General features: G+C 38.1%; 1 protein-coding gene across 1 annotated transcript in view; it reads left to right on the top strand.

The window, feature by feature from the left end:
• LOC309708427 (cytoplasmic phosphatidylinositol transfer protein 1-like) overlaps positions 1–17,936 on the top strand; it is a 74,098-nt gene that overhangs the window by 36,045 nt on the left and 20,117 nt on the right. The gene's annotated exons all lie outside the window — the stretch shown is intronic.

Here is a 17,936-nt window from a genome sequence, read left to right as displayed (position 1 = left end):
TATTGCAATATCACATTAAACAGATAAGAGGTGACGTTAAAGTCAGGAGAGAAGTTGGTAAAAGTGTTTTCACATGGCTGTATCCGCACTATATGGAAGCAGGGTTTATCGTTTCCTAAATCCTATTCTGTGGTAAAATGCCAAAAGCTGTGTGCTAAATGTCTAAAAGTCTTAAATACTTAAGTCTTAAAGAATTAAATGTTACCATTAATAGTTTTGTTTCATCCTGTTTTAATCACACCCTGCTAAATCTGTCATAAGCTCATCAGCAAAGTCAGTGTGTAAAATGAATAATAAATATTGAGCAACATTTGAGAGTCATCAGTGTTGAGCAGTCTGTTGGCATGAATGAGGCAGTGAATGTGAATCTTTACTCTTGAAAAGGATTTGAATGCAGCAGTTTGTTTCCAAAGACATGGACTGTCTGTTTTTCATTAGATTTGACCTGAAAGCCTCCTTCAGCCAGTGCAGTGGTCTCTTAAGTAAATCTGTCTCTCCAGTGTAATTTGTCTGCTTATTGTAGAAACGGAAGACCGGGATTTTTATTTGATGGGCATACTTTGATTTGATTTTTGGTGAACAAACATCGGCAACAGAAATAAGATTTGTAGCAAAGTTTCACTGCGTTACTCTCCCTGCACTGGTGGATAATGCAGTGCAGCACAGTTTGTGAACTAGTGTAAACTTTCAGGATGTTACAAAGCAACTGGAAAGATCAGTTTCATGATGAATGAGAGTGACACAGATGAGAAACAGTTCACAGAAGCTTTACACAATTTTCTTCTTTCAGAATAAACCCTTTCATTCACTCATTTATACAGCAGCCACTACAGTTGGATGATGTGTCAGAAATTTCAGTTGCAATCAATCCCAACTAAAAAGCTTATCGTCTGATCATGAATACATTTTACTCGATCTTATTTGTAGCAGATGGCTTGGTTGTTTTCGATGGATCCGAATAGCAATTTCATGCAATTAGGCTGTTCGATATAACGATATATATCGGATGACGATATAAAAACGTCTATTGTTTCATTTTACGCTATCGTTTATTTCGTGGTGTCGCAAAATAAACTGTTTACGGCAATATTTTTTTCATCGTTCTGATGGTCACTGTAGTGGCTATATTAATTTCTTAAAGTTCTCTCTTTCTCTTATATGTAATATAACCACACTACTGACGGACAAGCGCCTGTTTTTATGCGTTGTCGTTAGCAACAACGACGGTAACACCTTCGCATGTCCGCTTGTTTATGTTCCACATAAACCTTTCACAATAAAGCTCAAGATCCTGTTGAGACTTTTCAAAATAAACTGAATCACGTGAAAGAGCAAATTGTTTACGGATGAGAAGTAAAAAAGCCGCCAGGTGCTAAAAATAAACCTTAGACTCAAACGTTAGAACAGGCTTTTCCCTGCAGCACAAATAAAAAGGCGGCCGTTACAACTTATGTCTAAAAATGTATGTGCAACCTCTGTATGGCAAGCTGCTTGCAACTGGTTGCCAAATGCTAAAGAAATTCTTTGGCAACCACCAAATTTAGTGGGAAGGAGGTTGCTGTGCTATTTTTGCTCTGTGACTAACCCACAAGTGGAAAGAAACAATATCCATAAAGACCTATTCTTACCTTTAAAGGGATAAATGCCTTTGCTAAAGTGCCAATAAATTTCCTGATTTCATTCATAGAAATCAATAAGCTCATCCTGGCAAAGGACTGTTATTTAGATTTTATTCGCTGTCAGATTTTCAGAGCATCTCATTCAGACTTAATCAGACATTTAACAGCTTAATTAATCTAATCAGCTGTTAGTTGAGATGTTATCAGCTTAATAGTCATTTTTTGTTTTCCTTTCTTAAGCTAGAGAAACTGGCTCTAATGTTAAGACTTCTTTTTTTTACATATACTTAACAGTTTTTTAACAGGGTTAAGATTACTTTTTTTAAGTCTTAGAGATGGAGGTAAATATGGAGAAAAATTGTGAGATGAAGAATAGAGGAAGACGAAGGAAAAGGAAAGTGGAGGAGGCTGAAATTGATTGTCTTTAGTCCCCAATGATGAAGTAAAACCTCAACAAGCAAGGTTAAAAATAGTACAGTGAGTGGCCCTGCTGATATCACACACACACACACACACACACACACACACACCCCCCAGTGGGGATTCCCATCAAAGCTGCTATCTGCCATCCTGACCTTTTCATTTAAGTTATGTTTGTTCACTCTCTCAATCCACCATTCATATTTACAACCTCCCCGTGCAATACAAACCATTCACCTGCACTCCTACACCCAGCCACTACATTCATAAACACTAACGGATTCAGACACAAAAGCAATCACACACAGGCTTCTTGCTATTCTTCTATTCATACCCTGCCTATATGCCGGAGGCCTGTGATTTACTGTTTTCCACAGCGGACTTGTTCTTTGAAAATACAGTTGAGTTGCTTTTATATTAGTTCCCTCAACATGTAGTAAACTGCAATGACAACGCTTAAATAAAGAGAAAGCAAAGTGGCAAATTATCTTAAATGAGCACACAGCCCACTCTGCAATGTATAGCCAAGGAAATGGGAGAGAACAGTGAAGCCCCAGGGGATTCTTTGTTGCTTCAAGTTGATAATTCATTTTGAAAAATTTAACGTTTCAGCCATCGCCATCACTTTAGGGCTATTATAGAAACTGTGTGTGTGTGTGTGTGTGTGTGTGTGTGTGTGTGTGTGTGTGTGTGTGTGTGTGTTTATGTGTCTATATCTAGGCTCAGTTTTACACATTGTTTCTACTCTGCATGATTTCTGTTAGAACAGTTATTCGAGGCCCAGCATAGGATATAAAAAAAATCACTCAATTGAACTGTGACTCATGCAAAGACGCTAGTCCAAGAACACAAGTATGAAGTTGAAAATAAACATAATATGGGCCCTTTTGGACATCTGCAAATGCTCGAAATATAATGCTTATTTCGTAAGCTGTTGAACTTCTCGTCTTGTCTGGCAGTAAAAATATTACTTCACAGTGACTTTAATTTACATATACACAGTTTGCACTCCAAAGGAAAAAGTCTCTCTTTAAAGAAGTTCTATTGCACTTGGGGAAATAATAAAATATACATGTTATCTTTCTTGGAGATAGATGTTATGATTAACACCACTGTCAGCAATGAAGGATTGTCATTAGTATGATGTTTCTGGATTTACAGGTGCTGATTGGCAGAAATGATTCCCTTTGAAAAGTGCCCAGCTGGCAGATTTTCTCTGCTTACTGTCTTTACATTTTAATTTCAGTTTCAGTTTTATCTATATAACGCCAAATCACATCAACAGTCGCCTTACGGCACTTAATATTTTAAGGTAAAGACCCTACAATAATACAGACAGACCCCAACAATCAGACGAGTATGCACTTTGGCAACAGCCAGAAGGAAAAACTCTCTTTTAACAGGAAGAAACCTCCAGCAGAACCAGGTAGAACAAGGCTATATCAGTATGCGATGACACTTTCACTCTCAGCTTCTTTCTGTCTTGGGTGCTTGCACTCACACTCTGTCTAACTCTATTTATGTTTGTTGTATCGCTTCAAAATCTGCTTTGGATTGTTACGGTAACAATATTACAGTCACAATTCACTTATTATTTTTCACTTGTCGTTACTAATTCTAAGGTGCACTCAGTGAGACTTAGTGCATAGAGGGTTGAAACACCAGCGGTAAGTTGTAAATCAGAAGTAAATCTCAGGTAAAACTATGGCATTTTACAAGGTTAATTACATAAAGATAATTATATGTAAGAAGTATTGTTATAAGTGGAAAAAAGACATTACAAGCAGGTAACCCTCTAAACCTTTGTTCTGCAGTGAGCTGTCACTTTGTAGCTTTGTCTAGCTGCTGTCGTCAGTCTGCAGTAGTACCTCTTTGGCTACTGTGTGCAATGTCTCTGAGCAGTGAAGAGGAAGTACTTTCACACATGCATACATTTATGTGTTTTTGCAGCTCATACATTACGTTTAGCTCTTTTAGTCTGGAGAGTAAAAATAAACATGTCAAGATGAACTATTATTCTCCATGTTCAGGAAGTTCTCACAACTCCAAGAACTCTTGACCATCTGCACAGTGACAGTGTGAAGAGCAAAGCACCGATTTGTGAAAATGAAAAACAGATTCAGAGTTTCACTGACATGGAAGTGAATCGAATTAGATTATAGGGCAGTGGTGAAAAGACATATTAGTGGAGTGAATGAAGTGACAGAAGACCGATGATATGATTATAGTAAGTTATAGAGATAGACTATATAAACAATATATAGTTTTAGTTTTAGCTTATAGTTACTGACAAGCTCAGATGACACCAAGGGTGTCCTGGTCAGCACCTCATCTACTCCCACACAGGCTTCATGCCCCCTAAAATTGGATTCGATGCCCTCTCATGGCAACTGTCCGTGACGTCGTTAGAATCACAGCTTTTTGTTCTTGTCCAAGAAATGCGTTTGTAGTTGGAATAATGATAAAATACTGCACATTTCAAGAAGTTAGATGCTTTCTAATGTAATTTCTACAACATAATATCATTTCTTAAATTGTTTATAGAGAACAAATGCCTTTAGGGTAGGGAAGCATTTGTATACATTCTCCTAATATATTTAACCCTAAAAATTTGTATTTCCCCAGAAGTGCTGTACTGGTTAAAGCCAAGTTCAGTGTTGAAGCCAATCCACATTTTTTTTTTGCTATTCTCATGGTATAAAGTCCTCTGGCGCTGTTGGTAATCTTACTTACGAGTGGTATATGTATATCAGGAGCTGTAAATACACTGCTTTATTTAAAACTGTGGGATGGATTGCTTCTGAACTTGAGATATTTATGGTTAAAACAACATCAATCTTAGTAACTCTGATGAATCGTGTAGATTCTACAAAGCTCTTTTGCAAGATTCTGGATATATACAATTGAGAATTTGATTTGGTTGATAATCATCCATCTTACCACTTGTCCAATGGGGAGGGATCTAGAGCGCTTTGCACAGTTTGTAAGTCTGTCACACGGCTAACACAGAGAGGCAGACACATTTACACCTACAACCAATTTGGACTCACCAATTAAGCTAACATAAACTTGTTGTGAGGTGACAGTGTCTCCCAGCAAAAGCACAGGTTTGAAACAGAGCTAAGGGTTTGTTTACATCCTCTCAAGTTTCGGGGGGGATTTACAGTCCCTATGTTGGCCAGAAAGGACAAGGAGGGAGGATCCATTGAATCAAGAACAGTTTTCCTTATCTGCATCCTCTTCCTCCATCGTGATTTATGCTTCTCCTCAGTTCCCCCCTCTCTCTCCACATGAGATGAGGCTTTTTCCTGCCTTTTTTGAAGAATCTGTTATTGAGACTCTGATTAAATATCTCAACAGAGTTGAAAGCCGTGCAAAGGGGTAAGGTCCTCCTTTTTTTCTTATTATTTTTTGGCTTATTGCCTTTATTGCACAGTAAGTGAAGATAGACAGGATAGAGAGGAGTCGGTCGGACTTCAATCTGCAGCCCTTTGCTGCGTGTCGCCCCATCTCCCTTCCTGCTTTCCTGCCATGCAGCATGTGGTGGTCTCCTTACCCACTGAGCTAAACCGGCACCCAGTGTAACCTTTAACATCAATTGAGTCTACTTACTTTTGTCATTCTAATCTGTTATTGGCTAAGACACAAAACATTATGCTCCAAAGAGTTGGCCAATCAGCAACCACAATACAATATTGACATTGTGTTGCTCCAGTGATAATCTTCAATTCTCTACCCCAGTATTTACAGGAGTGCGATTAACGTGCAGTAAAGGGATAGAGTACCGTATTATGACATGCAAATTGCAAGCTAATATTAAATGTATTTTATTTAGGCCAGTTCAGAATAGTCAGTAATTACATTTTTGCAATTAAGAATGACAGACATCTCTGTGGGACCGAAAACAGCACAGAAGAAGTTTATTTTGATGTTTTGCTGATGTCTTCTGGTCTTAGAACAGGCACAGACAACGGCCAACCTTTTTCTGGTATAAATCACCCGTAGACAGAATGACTGATAACGCATTTAATTTAGAATTTCTGCTAATAATTTTAAGTAATATACACTCTCGCTTAACTTACTAGGTTCTGCTGTTTTATCATCCCTTTTATCACGACATTCGACATTTTTGTTATGTTACCCACAGGCAGGTCACAGATATAAATTTGCAGTGTTGCTAAATATCTCTATCGTATTTTTATATTGATATTTAGCAACATGCACTGTCCTGATTAACCCCCCCCCCGAATCAAATCACCAAGAAAATAAATCTCCTATGCATGTGGTAATGCTTTGTAAGGGTGAATTTTTAACTAAAACCTAAAAAAGTAGTTCCTAAGTTTTGCCTTAACCCAACCGAACAGTGAGTCGAGTACACTTAAATATAGTAAACACAGTGAAAATATTTTGCCCTAATCTGCCAAAATATGACGTTCCTACCACACATACACACACAGATACAGACACACAGTCAAATGAACAGCAGTGTTCAAAGCAGTGACCTTAGAGACTGCAGTGCACTATTTTCATGTGACAGGAAAATAGTGCAGTTCATGGCACACTACCATGACCTTCACCCTGCCCATCTCGAGATTCGACTCAACTTTCCTTAATATATTGAACTTTTTTCTGTCCAGCTGTAATATTATCTAGGAAATCCAGCATTTGAATTAGGGACATTTTAATGTGGAAATATCAGCCAAAATATCCGGCATCTCTTTAATGCTTCAGGCTCTGTTTCTGGAAAAAACAATTATCTAAAAATACTAGTCGACAACATTTCCTGGTCCTGCACTTTCCATGACTCTTCATTTTCTTTATTGTGTCAGAGCCATCATCTAAGCCACAGCAAAAGCAGCCATCTAACTGTCTCTGGCATTGGATTTGTGTGTATAAATGTTACAGTGCATCATGTGGGTGCTAAGGCCTGTCTGCTTAGGTGATGATATGATGAATAATAATAGGTTGGGTGATTAATCATACTGTCTGCAGCAAGACGTGCATCCTGTTCCTTTGCCTCAGCTGGACAGCACTTTATCCCACATTAGCGGGAACTTGGAGCTGACAGGTATCAGGTTAAGTCACAGGTGGACACCTCAGCTCAGTTTGTTTTACTTAAAGGTCAAGGCAGTAGCCTTCGAAAGCAATGCACAACAACTGAAACATTTTTAAATAATTACTTTTTAAATGCTAATGATAATTCAGGAGGGTTTAATGGAATTGGCATTTGTTCCGTTCTTCCTGTTTTCTATAGTTTAATATTCCATCTGTGCACTTCAGCCAATGTGAAAAATGTCAACATTTTCACATAGATGGATGTTGCGCCTTGTTTATGGCATTAAATTGATTGTGACTCATTCTGTTTTGACTGATGACTGAGGTTGTCAGGCAAACAGCGTATAGTCTGAAAACGAAATAAGAACACCGCTGTTCTAACTTCGGCACACATCGAGAACATTTACCAACTGCCTCCAAATAACAGGAAACTTCGAACTCAAAACAAACGGATTCGAAAATTCATTTCATACTTTTGATCAATTTTGCGAGTTAACCCCTTTGTTAAACCCTTTTTGTAAACAAGTGCAAGTGCAGAAAAAAATGACTTCTTACCAACAAAGACACACAGTACACATTCGCCGTGTGCCCACTTAACAGGGAGCAGAGAAGGTAGGAGAAGCAGAAGCATAGATGGCACTGCAGATGTGTTTGCATCCGTCACATTGATTTCTCATGTTTATAGTGCTCTGCTGGGCAACACTGATAACTTGTCTTTGTGCTTTTCTCTCTTATTCACTCAATTTCTATCTTTACCATCTTTATCTGTGTTGTTCATTTACCCTCTCTCCCTTGGCCTAATACACATACACACACACAAACACTAATTATGCCCCTTGTCTAACCTATTGACTGTCAGGCCTACAGCTAAAGGATAATCTTATCTGGAGAGTGCAGCTCAGAGCAGTGCACACTGCCACCCAGTTGATTAAATGCGCACAGAACAAGGCAAGAAGGGCTGCATGTGTCTGTCGCTCAATGTGAGTTTGTTTGTGTATATTTGCCATGATAGGTAATGAAACGGCCCTGTGGGTGTGGCATCAGTATAGGATTGTGGATGTATGTATTTCTATGTGTGTGTACCAGATGTATGTGTCGTCTTAGTGATTTTTCTGTACAATGACATTTTCTCTTACGGGTTAAGAAAACTGGAAAACTAAATTAAACTATTTTGAAGCCCAGAGCAGAATTATCTAAATGTGCTGAATTGCAAAGCTGAAAAACAGAAGGAAGAAAAAAACCTTTTTTTTGTTTATTGTGTAAAAATGGAGCAATGAAATACCGGACAAATGTGAATGACTTCTGTGGATTCCAGCATATTTAAAAAAAATGTTGGGATTATGAGCAATTGAATAGTTGATTTTTGTTTGCACGTACTTTTGAAAATTAGAATCGGGAAAAATAAACGTCTGCAGCTCATGCTTACAAAAAAATTGGAAAACAGCCAAGAAAGCTGCAGCCAGTGCATCACTAATTACGGGACTTACACTAAACTCTTAGTTTTTGTCGAGATCCCAATAGTATTCACAAAGTGAGTAACCCACATTGAAGCCTACATAATCACAGGTCTTTAATATGCAGTCACTATTTTACACGTACACTTCTCCTCACAGGCTCTTTCACCCTGCAGCTAAGAGAAACACACTGAGCGAATCAGCTCACAACCCTACTTTTAAAGTTGCTCGTACAAGTTGTCAGTGTTGTAGTACCTGCCAAGCACAAAATGGTCTCTCAGTTTTGGCTACCACAGTACTCCCAGAGGGCATTAACGTGGCCCTGTGCAAGTGGAGCACAGTGATTATCAGAGCTTTTAGTTTAGACTGTTACCTCACATTGACATTCAAATTGAGAGGTTTGCTGACAAGGCTGCCGAGGAGCAGCCTTGTTAGACTGCAGGTTAATTATGTGCTCACTGATTCCATACTCATTTAGAAGAGTATTTGGCTAATGTCAGAAGCTCTCTGTGGAAGGTCATTTATTTTACTTGCTCTGGGAAAAAAAAACATCTAAAAGATTTATAGATTTCTAAATGTAACAAAAAGTCGTCTCATTTTAACGAGTGCGACCTTGTGTTATTAATGAGAAGTTTCTCGAGTTATTGTTGTCTCAATCTGATGGGAGTCTGGTGTTTGGAAAGGCTACATATTTCCATCTTACATCTTTCTATCTTACTCAGCTAATGATAAATCACCGTGTGTCTCATAAGTGAAGGCAAATTTCATTTTCTCTGCAAAACATAATTTGCACTACATCAGATTAACCAGTAATCTGCGCTTGGAAAGCAAAGTATAATTCAAACTAGCGTATTATGTGGTTCAATTGAATAATGGGATTCATCTTAATTACGCAACGATGGTAAAGTGTGCTGTAGATTTAAACTTGTCTCATTTGTCAGGCTCTTTAAGCCAACTCAATAGAGCAAGGTTGATACTGAGCTTGATACTGTAGCGTGTGCCTAGTTTTATTACAGTTAAACGAATCATGGAATAAATGAAATCCTGTCTGGGTAAGTAAACTGCTTGATAATAGCATTTTGTAAGCTTCATCATACAAAATCAGGTTTGCAAAGGTGGACTGAGTATTTATTACATAGTAAGGGATATTGATACTTTAATTACATTATATGTAATGTAATATTAGTATATTAAGTTAATTGTCTTTTTTTTATTTTAAGCACACCTTTAAATGAATTGTCAACTTTATTAATCACATATTTGGAAATTTGATATGTGTGGTATGAATGAATCAGGGTTTATACTGTAACATTATTTTGTGCCAATGGTGATGTTGACTGGACATCAAAATCATAATATCAAGCTATTTATTTATTTCTGCTATATCTGCAAGAGCTTTGAAGATACTCGAAATCCAACTGTTGACCTTTTGCTGAACATTTGTTTTCAAAAGGCCAAAGAAAATGACAAACAATTTTCTGTGATGTTTTTGCTACTCTTACACTTAGTCTTTTTTTTTTTTTAGCACAATTAAAACTAATTCTTAACAGCAACATTAGACTTAACTTTCATGCTAAATTGAATCAGTGGGTCTTTTGTTTAAGTGCTACAGCCTAAGTCTTATCTTTAATTAAAAGCTAAGTTCAAGATCTTTCATCACTGTGTCGTTCTGAGGGTGCAAGCGGAGCCAAAGTACTCAAGACCTCCACGTCTTTGATGAGAGATGTTGTCACACAGGAGGGGGATAATCTCTCAGACAGTTAATAATTCTATATTTTCCCCAATCCATTCTGGTCGGCCTTTATTTATTGCTCTCGTTCATTTCAGTTCCCTCTACTCTGTATGCAGAGGCCTGGAAACAGAGTGACATACACTGCTAATCATACCCCCTCTCTCCTTTTCTGCTGTCTCCCTATCCCTTCCCTGTCCCTTATTTCAATAATCCCTCCCCTTTTTCCCCTCTTCTTCTCTTTTATCTTTCTCCCTCATTATCCGATGTCCACTCCCAATCGCTCTCAGCAACAGACGATACAAGGATCAACCATTTTATCAGTATTGCCACTGCAGAAGCATGTCTCAGTCTAGACACTAAGCCGTTAGGACTGGTAGCAGTAGTACTCCTTTTTTGGTTAATGAGGGATTTCTGTTTATGGTGTCTTTAGATATTGCAACTTTGGACAAAGCTTTTGTTATTTCTTTAAGGCAATAGGTTGGCAGAAGAAAAGTGAAGCATAAGTAAGATGGGGGGGAAAGGGAGGAAAAAAAAGAAGAATGCATATTTGAAATTATGTGATAATCAAGTGATAATAGTATTTTTCTGAGGGTGAGCTCAGACATGCTGAATGCAAATTAGCGCTAGATGTTTTAGGGCTAAATGACTCCTCATATTTTATAATTAAGAACTTCATATCAATGACAGTGATTTTATTATTTCACAGCAATGATTCCCCTCTAGATATTTGTGTTATTATTCTTTTACATTAGATGAAAGAACCAGCAAAATAATGTCTGTCACTCCATTCTTTGTAGCTTATGGATGTAAATAAAACTCATAGCAAAGTATTCAATGGCTGTATATACTTCTATATGTCTCCTACTATGTTCAGTGCAGATATCACTACTTTTCAAAAGTTATAATATATCCATTAAGATATAACATAACTTTTGCCCATTTTGTTGACTATTTTTCCTTCATTGGTCACTATATGGAATGCAGTTGCATCGGTGACTTCAGTGCGTCTTGATGGATACGCTGACGTGCTCTACAGGCTTGCTTTTATGGACACTTGAGCTGATGTTGGATTGATTCATGTTAGCAGCCTTTGTATTGTTTGTTTTGGCCTTCATTATAGTGCCATTTTGTGGTCTGTTTACAGGTAGTTGAATGAGTTAGTTGTGTTGCTTTGTGGTGCAAACACAACTAACTTTCCAGTAACGTCGATCAAGTTCAAGGGACAAAGTCTCCGCTATCTGCTATGCCAGACATTTGGTTTTCGTGTCGATGGTACGTTATTCAATTTCAATTCAATTCAGTTTTATTTATATAGCGCCAAATCACAACAACAGTTACCTTGAGGCCCGTAACCCTTGTGGTGTCCTCGGATCAAAGATGGTCCCTAGGTGAATGGCAAACAAGCATATGGGAATCCCGAGGACACTGTAAGGTAATAACCCTACAATAATACAGTGAAACCCAACAATCAGACAACCACCATTTGAGTGAGCACTTTTGCAACAGTGGGAAGAAAAAACTCCCTTTTAACAGGACGAAATATGCTACAACTGGTTGGGTTGAGTGGAGGGAGAAGGGACAAAAGACATTAATTAATAATGATTCATAATTAAGTGGTATCATTTGTTGACTATCCGTTTTTGTGATGTAGTGTTCATACGACATTCAGGAAACTTCAAGGGGACATTTGTAAATAGCACATGCAGGCACTTCTTCAGGTAGTGATTTTTTATTGGCAGATTTCCAATATTGGTCGATCATGTTCATTTAATTGTAGAATGCTAAATAATTGAGATTAAATTAGATTATTTGCCTTACATGGAAATTTAGGGATGATTATGCAGTTTGCACATACAGGCACTCAAGCAAGATGCCGTAGTTGGCTCATCTCACGTCCGTAAGAATGTAGTCATCTTAGTTTGTGAGTTTGGGTTTCAGTGAACTAGCCCAGGACCTCGTAATTGGGGGCGATGATGACAACACACTCTAGTTTATTATTATTGATTAATGAGCAACAACAAACCAGAGTGCCTTGTTATCAGAAAAATCAAATAAAGGCAAGGCAAGCACTGGCCAGCTGTGTCATAAAGCTAAATGATTGATCACGCTGTGAAGATTTCCAGAAAAGGGAAAGAATGAGTGTAACTCAACAGAACAGCTTTCACAGAAGTGATTACTCCAAAGGGAGAAAATAGCAGGTTACTGAACTAATCAGTACAAGACTTTTTTATTCTGTTTTTGTTGTTGTTGCTGTTCAAACCTTTCGGTGTACTGGGTAGCCTCTTTTTGGCTTCTTCGTGATTGAGGATATTAATGGTGGGGTGTTTTTTTAATATTTTAAAATCATCACACTGACCCACAAAAGAGGGCACGATGACGTATGCTAGTCCTTGATATTTTTAAAGGCCACTACAACTCATCAATGTCAAAATGAATGGACGAGGACACGTCTTGTCTAAATGAATAGTGAATTAAGATGATGTCACACTTGTGTTCAAAGCTTTTATTTCAAGGTGACAGTACCTCACTTGCATTTACTTTAATTTGTCATTACTCACAAAACTCCAGATATCTTTGTGACGCTCCCCTTACTTTGTCCTCTGCCACTGCAGTGTCTTTCAGTTGACACTACTCAACTCACTGGTTTTTGTGTGGCACACAGGAAAGCAATGGAGTGCATATGCATTATTTACAGTAGCTCTTAGCTTATCAGGCTGGATCTCTTCCACAGCCCAGAGCTGTTTTTAGAAGCTTTTGAGACTTCATTGAAGAGGTGAGCTTTTATTAATAAAGCAGGCCATGACTCAGATTAGGAGAGACAAAACTGATATGATGCAAAAATAACATGCATTTTGCCCTGGATGTTACTGTAATGGCTTCTTGACAGTGATGTAAGAACTTAATGTAATTAATAACTTTAGATGATTCAGCTTTGGGTATATGCTGTAATAATAAGTTAACACAAACCTTTTTATTTTTGTAAAAAGTATTCTATAGCCCAAAAACTCATATAGTGTCCATTGTCACTGCTGATCTCATGGACATTCCATCTAGTCAGCTGTTTTCTCATTGCTTAACCAATTCAGGGTTGCTGGAGTCTTTCCCAGATGTCATAGAGTAAGAGCCAGGGTACAGCCTGGACAGGTAGCTAGTCTATCACGGTGTATACACATGGTCCATGACAGATTTATTGTCTGTGATTGAGCTATCTGAAAGTCAACATATTACAAGCAGAGTAAATGAAACCATTGACTCGTTTAAGTGTTATAACCAAGGAAATAAATGCCTAAGTACTGTTTACATAAGATTGAATAGGCCTGCCCTTGCATAACACTTGAAGGTTGGCTATGCATTTCAGGACTTCAGAGGTTGTGCAGTACAGAGCACTACACTGTACATGGGTTATTTCAGGACTAAGCCTGATGTCAAAATGTCCTGAAGGTATGCTGTGAGTGCAGAAAATGTCCTATGCCTGATGAATTTCATAATCTTGCAACATGACAGCCCTGTGCTAGACTGAACTCACTGAACTTCATTGAACTTCACTGAACTTTTTAGTGGGTTCTGCACTGCTGCTGCTAAAGTGGGCTTAGCAGCAGTGGTGCTTTTTAGACGTAAGTGGCTGTTAAAATGGCTACGTGTTGTGATTATTATCAGCTTAGTTTTTGTTTGTTTCATTACATTACACTCACTATATGTATACTGTTGTCAGTTGAAAGCAACTTTGGCTATTTGATGGACATCGTGCAGCTGTTAGTGCTGAGCTGCATGAACAGTTAGAATCATATATTTCCAGAGCTAAAAAGAGATTTAATATTGGCTGTAACTTTCAGTAGGTAACCAGAAACCCAACTCCAAATGAGCGACGGTGACTCGGGAGGTAAGAGCAGATAGCCTACTAATCAGAATGTTGGAATGTTGGCGGTTCAATCCCACCAACCTCAACATATCTGCTGTTCTTCAGCAAGTGTTGAACCAGTTTTTTATGACTTAAAAATGTCATAAAATGCAATCCTGTGTTAATGTGTATGAAAAGGACTTGTAGTGTAAAAGAGTTCTGAGTGGTCAGCAAGACTAGAAATGTGCTATCTAAATGCCAGTCCATTTAACACTAATTACGTGAGCTGTATCTGAGGCATTGACCATAGTATGTTATGTAATGAATTAAATGTCACATGGTGTTTGGTTCACTGCTTGGCCTGTCTCTCCTCATGGCTCACTGAAATTCAAAAACTGTGCAGTACCAGTACTTTGAAAATTGAAAGCGAATTGAAATGTGAAATGTGGTATTATTGTAAATTGAGATGTTGGAGAGGAAGGGGTTTTTTTTGTGAAACTATGATTTATACACAATTATTACTGTTTTGGCTTTAATGTGAGAGCAACGCAGTACAAGGCATTTTTTTTCTTACGGTTTATCAGTGCTGCAGTAGTAGTGGTTGGAATACTTTTTTAAACTTAGCTTCATCTCGTTTCAAGTTTTTATGAGGAATCTTAAACTGTAGTCTAGGTTAGAGTGTTTAACCAAAACCATCCGTCTGAGCCAGTGTGTGTTATGTTGAATACAGAGGTTTGGGTTTTTTGTTTTTTGTTTTTTTGCTAAAATAAAATTCACTTCATTTTGGCTTTTATTTGACCAGTGGAAGGAGGGAGAATGCCCGTACGTCTTAATTTTTCACTGTAGCCTGCTTCTGCTTCCAGATCTCCACTCTGCTAGTGTTGTGCTTAGACAACTATCTTTATGGTTAGTGGGTATGTGTGCATGGTGTGTGTGTGTTCACGGATGTAATGTACGTGCATGCATGCATGTTTCTATCTGTGTGAAACAACGAATACATATCATTGCCCAGAGCAGTGTGTGGGCCAAACAGCCACAAAGGATTTGAGTCATTGTGTTACTTTCACAGTGAAACTAGTCCACCACAGAGGATGCAGAGCCAAGGTGATGCAGCTGTGCCTGTGACCTTTAATGCATAGATTGCATGAATGCATGGGGGGGGAAAAGTGATATAGCTAAGGAATGTAAGCACGGGAAACACATTATGTCAGGTTTCATTCAACAAAAGCACTCTATTTAATTGTTGCTTTGGTGTCATAACAGAAAATGTATGTAAAATAGGCTTATTGTGTGCCTTACCTATGTGCCTACATGTTTTGCGTATATTTATGTGGCTTTCTGCCCCTGTTGACGACATCATGTATCATGATCTTAGACAGAGTCTTCTTTTCATTAAATCGATAGCATTACATGAGGGTTTCAAGTGTTTAAAATTCAAAAGGGAGGATTTTTTTTTTCCTCGTGGCCCATGCTTAATCAGAACTAATCAAAAGCTATACTAATTCATCATCTGTGTCCTACTCTGTGTATGTGTCCTGCTCTGGTGGGAGTGTCTATTTTTCAAATGATTACACTCTTGTCCCTGAGGCTCTGTTGGCCACTGAAAGCTCTGTTAAGCATAACAATCACCATCACCTCTCCTCAGCAGGACACTTAGACTTATTAGTTTCAGGGAATTAACATGTTTGTAAAGCGATAATAACACGGTGTTGTATTTTATGTTTTCACCAGACTATTAGTTAATTGGGCTAATTAAGTCAGAAATATACACTCACACTAACATAATATGTTGTATGTATATTATTTGACCCCCATGCAGCTACTTTGAGGTATTGTGTGCAAGTACATATGTACTGTATTTGACTAAATATGGCAGCCTGGAAATAACGAACTAGAAAATCTTCCGTGTTAAATATTCATCACGCGAGTGATAAAGTTAACTTTCTAAAAACCACACACGCAAAGCCTCCATGATGAAATCTCTGCTTTAACCGTTTCATGTCGTTTTATTTTATGCCTGTTTATTAAAAAAACAGAAAGAAAGAAAATTTAGAGGCCTGCTGGGAGTTTGTTTGGGCGACTATCTGAGCACCTCTCATTTTCCCTCGACAGGACATCACAGCTTAGCTAACAGCTGAGGCTGGAAAAGGTCAGCTGAATCCACAGAAATATGGTTAATTTGATTTACCAGGGCAAACTTTCCTGGTTTTTTAATCTTTTGTGAAGCTAGTATCTCTTAGTGAAGAGCTCAGACTGTTTATGCCTCACCTTTATGTTTCCTTATTCATTTAATTATAATCACTCTAGAATTTACAGTTGTCTGTATCCTCTGTATCTCTTTGATTTGCCATCCTTTGATCCTCTTCAGTCTTTCTCTCACACTCAGCTCTTGACCTCCTCTTTAAAAATCAGTCTTTCTCCTTTTTTGTCTTTTTACACAGAACAATGCTTTGGATTTATGCATAGCTACACTTATTTGGTTAATTGAAAACGTTCCAGTGTGCTGCAGAGACATGTTCTATAGCAGCGGTCCCCAACCCCCGGGTCTCGGACCGGTACCGGTCCGTGAGTCGTTTGGTACCGGGTCGCGAGAGTTGAGGCTCAGGTGTGAAATGTATAGTTTTCAGGGTTTTTATCGGTTTTCAGCGTTATTTTGTTATCGTTTACTCGGTTTTCCTTGGTCTTTTCACGCGTGTTATGAATAAATTTTCTTTTTTTCGGTACTGGTACTAGTTTTATTTTGTTGTATTTATCCGTGACACATTAAAGGCCGGTCCATGAAAATATTGTCGGGCATAAACCGGTCCGCGGTGCAAAAATGGTTGGAGACCGCTGTTCTATAGAACAGAAGTTCCTTTGCCATACAACAGCAATTTTTACCTTTGTACAGAGATCCATTATTGCAGAAGAAGCATCTGAGACTTCATTTTGTTTTCTATGTTTGCTTTCAGTGAAATCAGGAGTAACATTAAATGCAGTAAATACACAATGATTGTTGACTGCAAGATAAGCAGGTGGAATTCATTGTTGCATAAACATATAATTTTTACTTCGTGATTGACTAAAGTGTCTCTTCAGTCACAGTTTAATTACTCTTTTATAATTTTAGTTTTGTAGAAATTCTTGACGTCATCTTACTAGAACACAGTCCCTGTCTGGTTGTTTGCCCAGAAAGTCCCACATGAGCAGGAGTTGAGCAACCCAAATTGGTACGTAGCTACATCTTAGGCCCTGAAGGTTCTTATCTAGATCAGATATTAGGATGTCCTCATGTTGCCTATCAGCCACCTGGCAACGGACTGAAATCACAGACCACACAATACTATAGCATGTGCTATTAATTAGTTATAAAATTAAAAATTCAAATGTTAAGGCTAATGGATTAAGAGAATGTATTTATCTGCTTCATCTTGTAACATTTCTCTGAGGTGATCTACAGTGCTAAACTCCACAGGAAAAAAAGTACCATGCACGTATTACTGAGGTAACTTGTGCATCAAAAGGTGTAGAAGTGTATAAGCCAAATTTGCTGTTAGCATGGGTGCTTTGATGCCCTGCTGAGTTCCCTTTGATTCTATTTCTCTTAAGCTCTACATATGTAATCGCTGACTAAAAGGAAGGTGACCATAACTGCTTTTGGCATATGCTTCTCTGTGGCTGCAGTGATAACAGCAAATTAGACTGAGTCAAGGGTGCAGTTAGTGAAGCACAGTTCGAGGCTCTTTTTTAGGTGTCATTAGTGAATCACAAACTGTGGATTTTTTTTCTTGTACTTTTTGTTAGTGTTATTAGATTCTGGTAATGGTGTTATGACATTA

Source organism: Aulonocara stuartgranti (genome assembly GCF_965226115.1).
Source record: "Aulonocara stuartgranti genome assembly, chromosome: 6".
Lineage (NCBI taxonomy): Eukaryota > Metazoa > Chordata > Actinopteri > Cichliformes > Cichlidae > Aulonocara > Aulonocara stuartgranti.
Note: the sequence above shows the minus strand (reverse complement) of the source record. Positions and strands in the feature narration are given on the sequence as shown.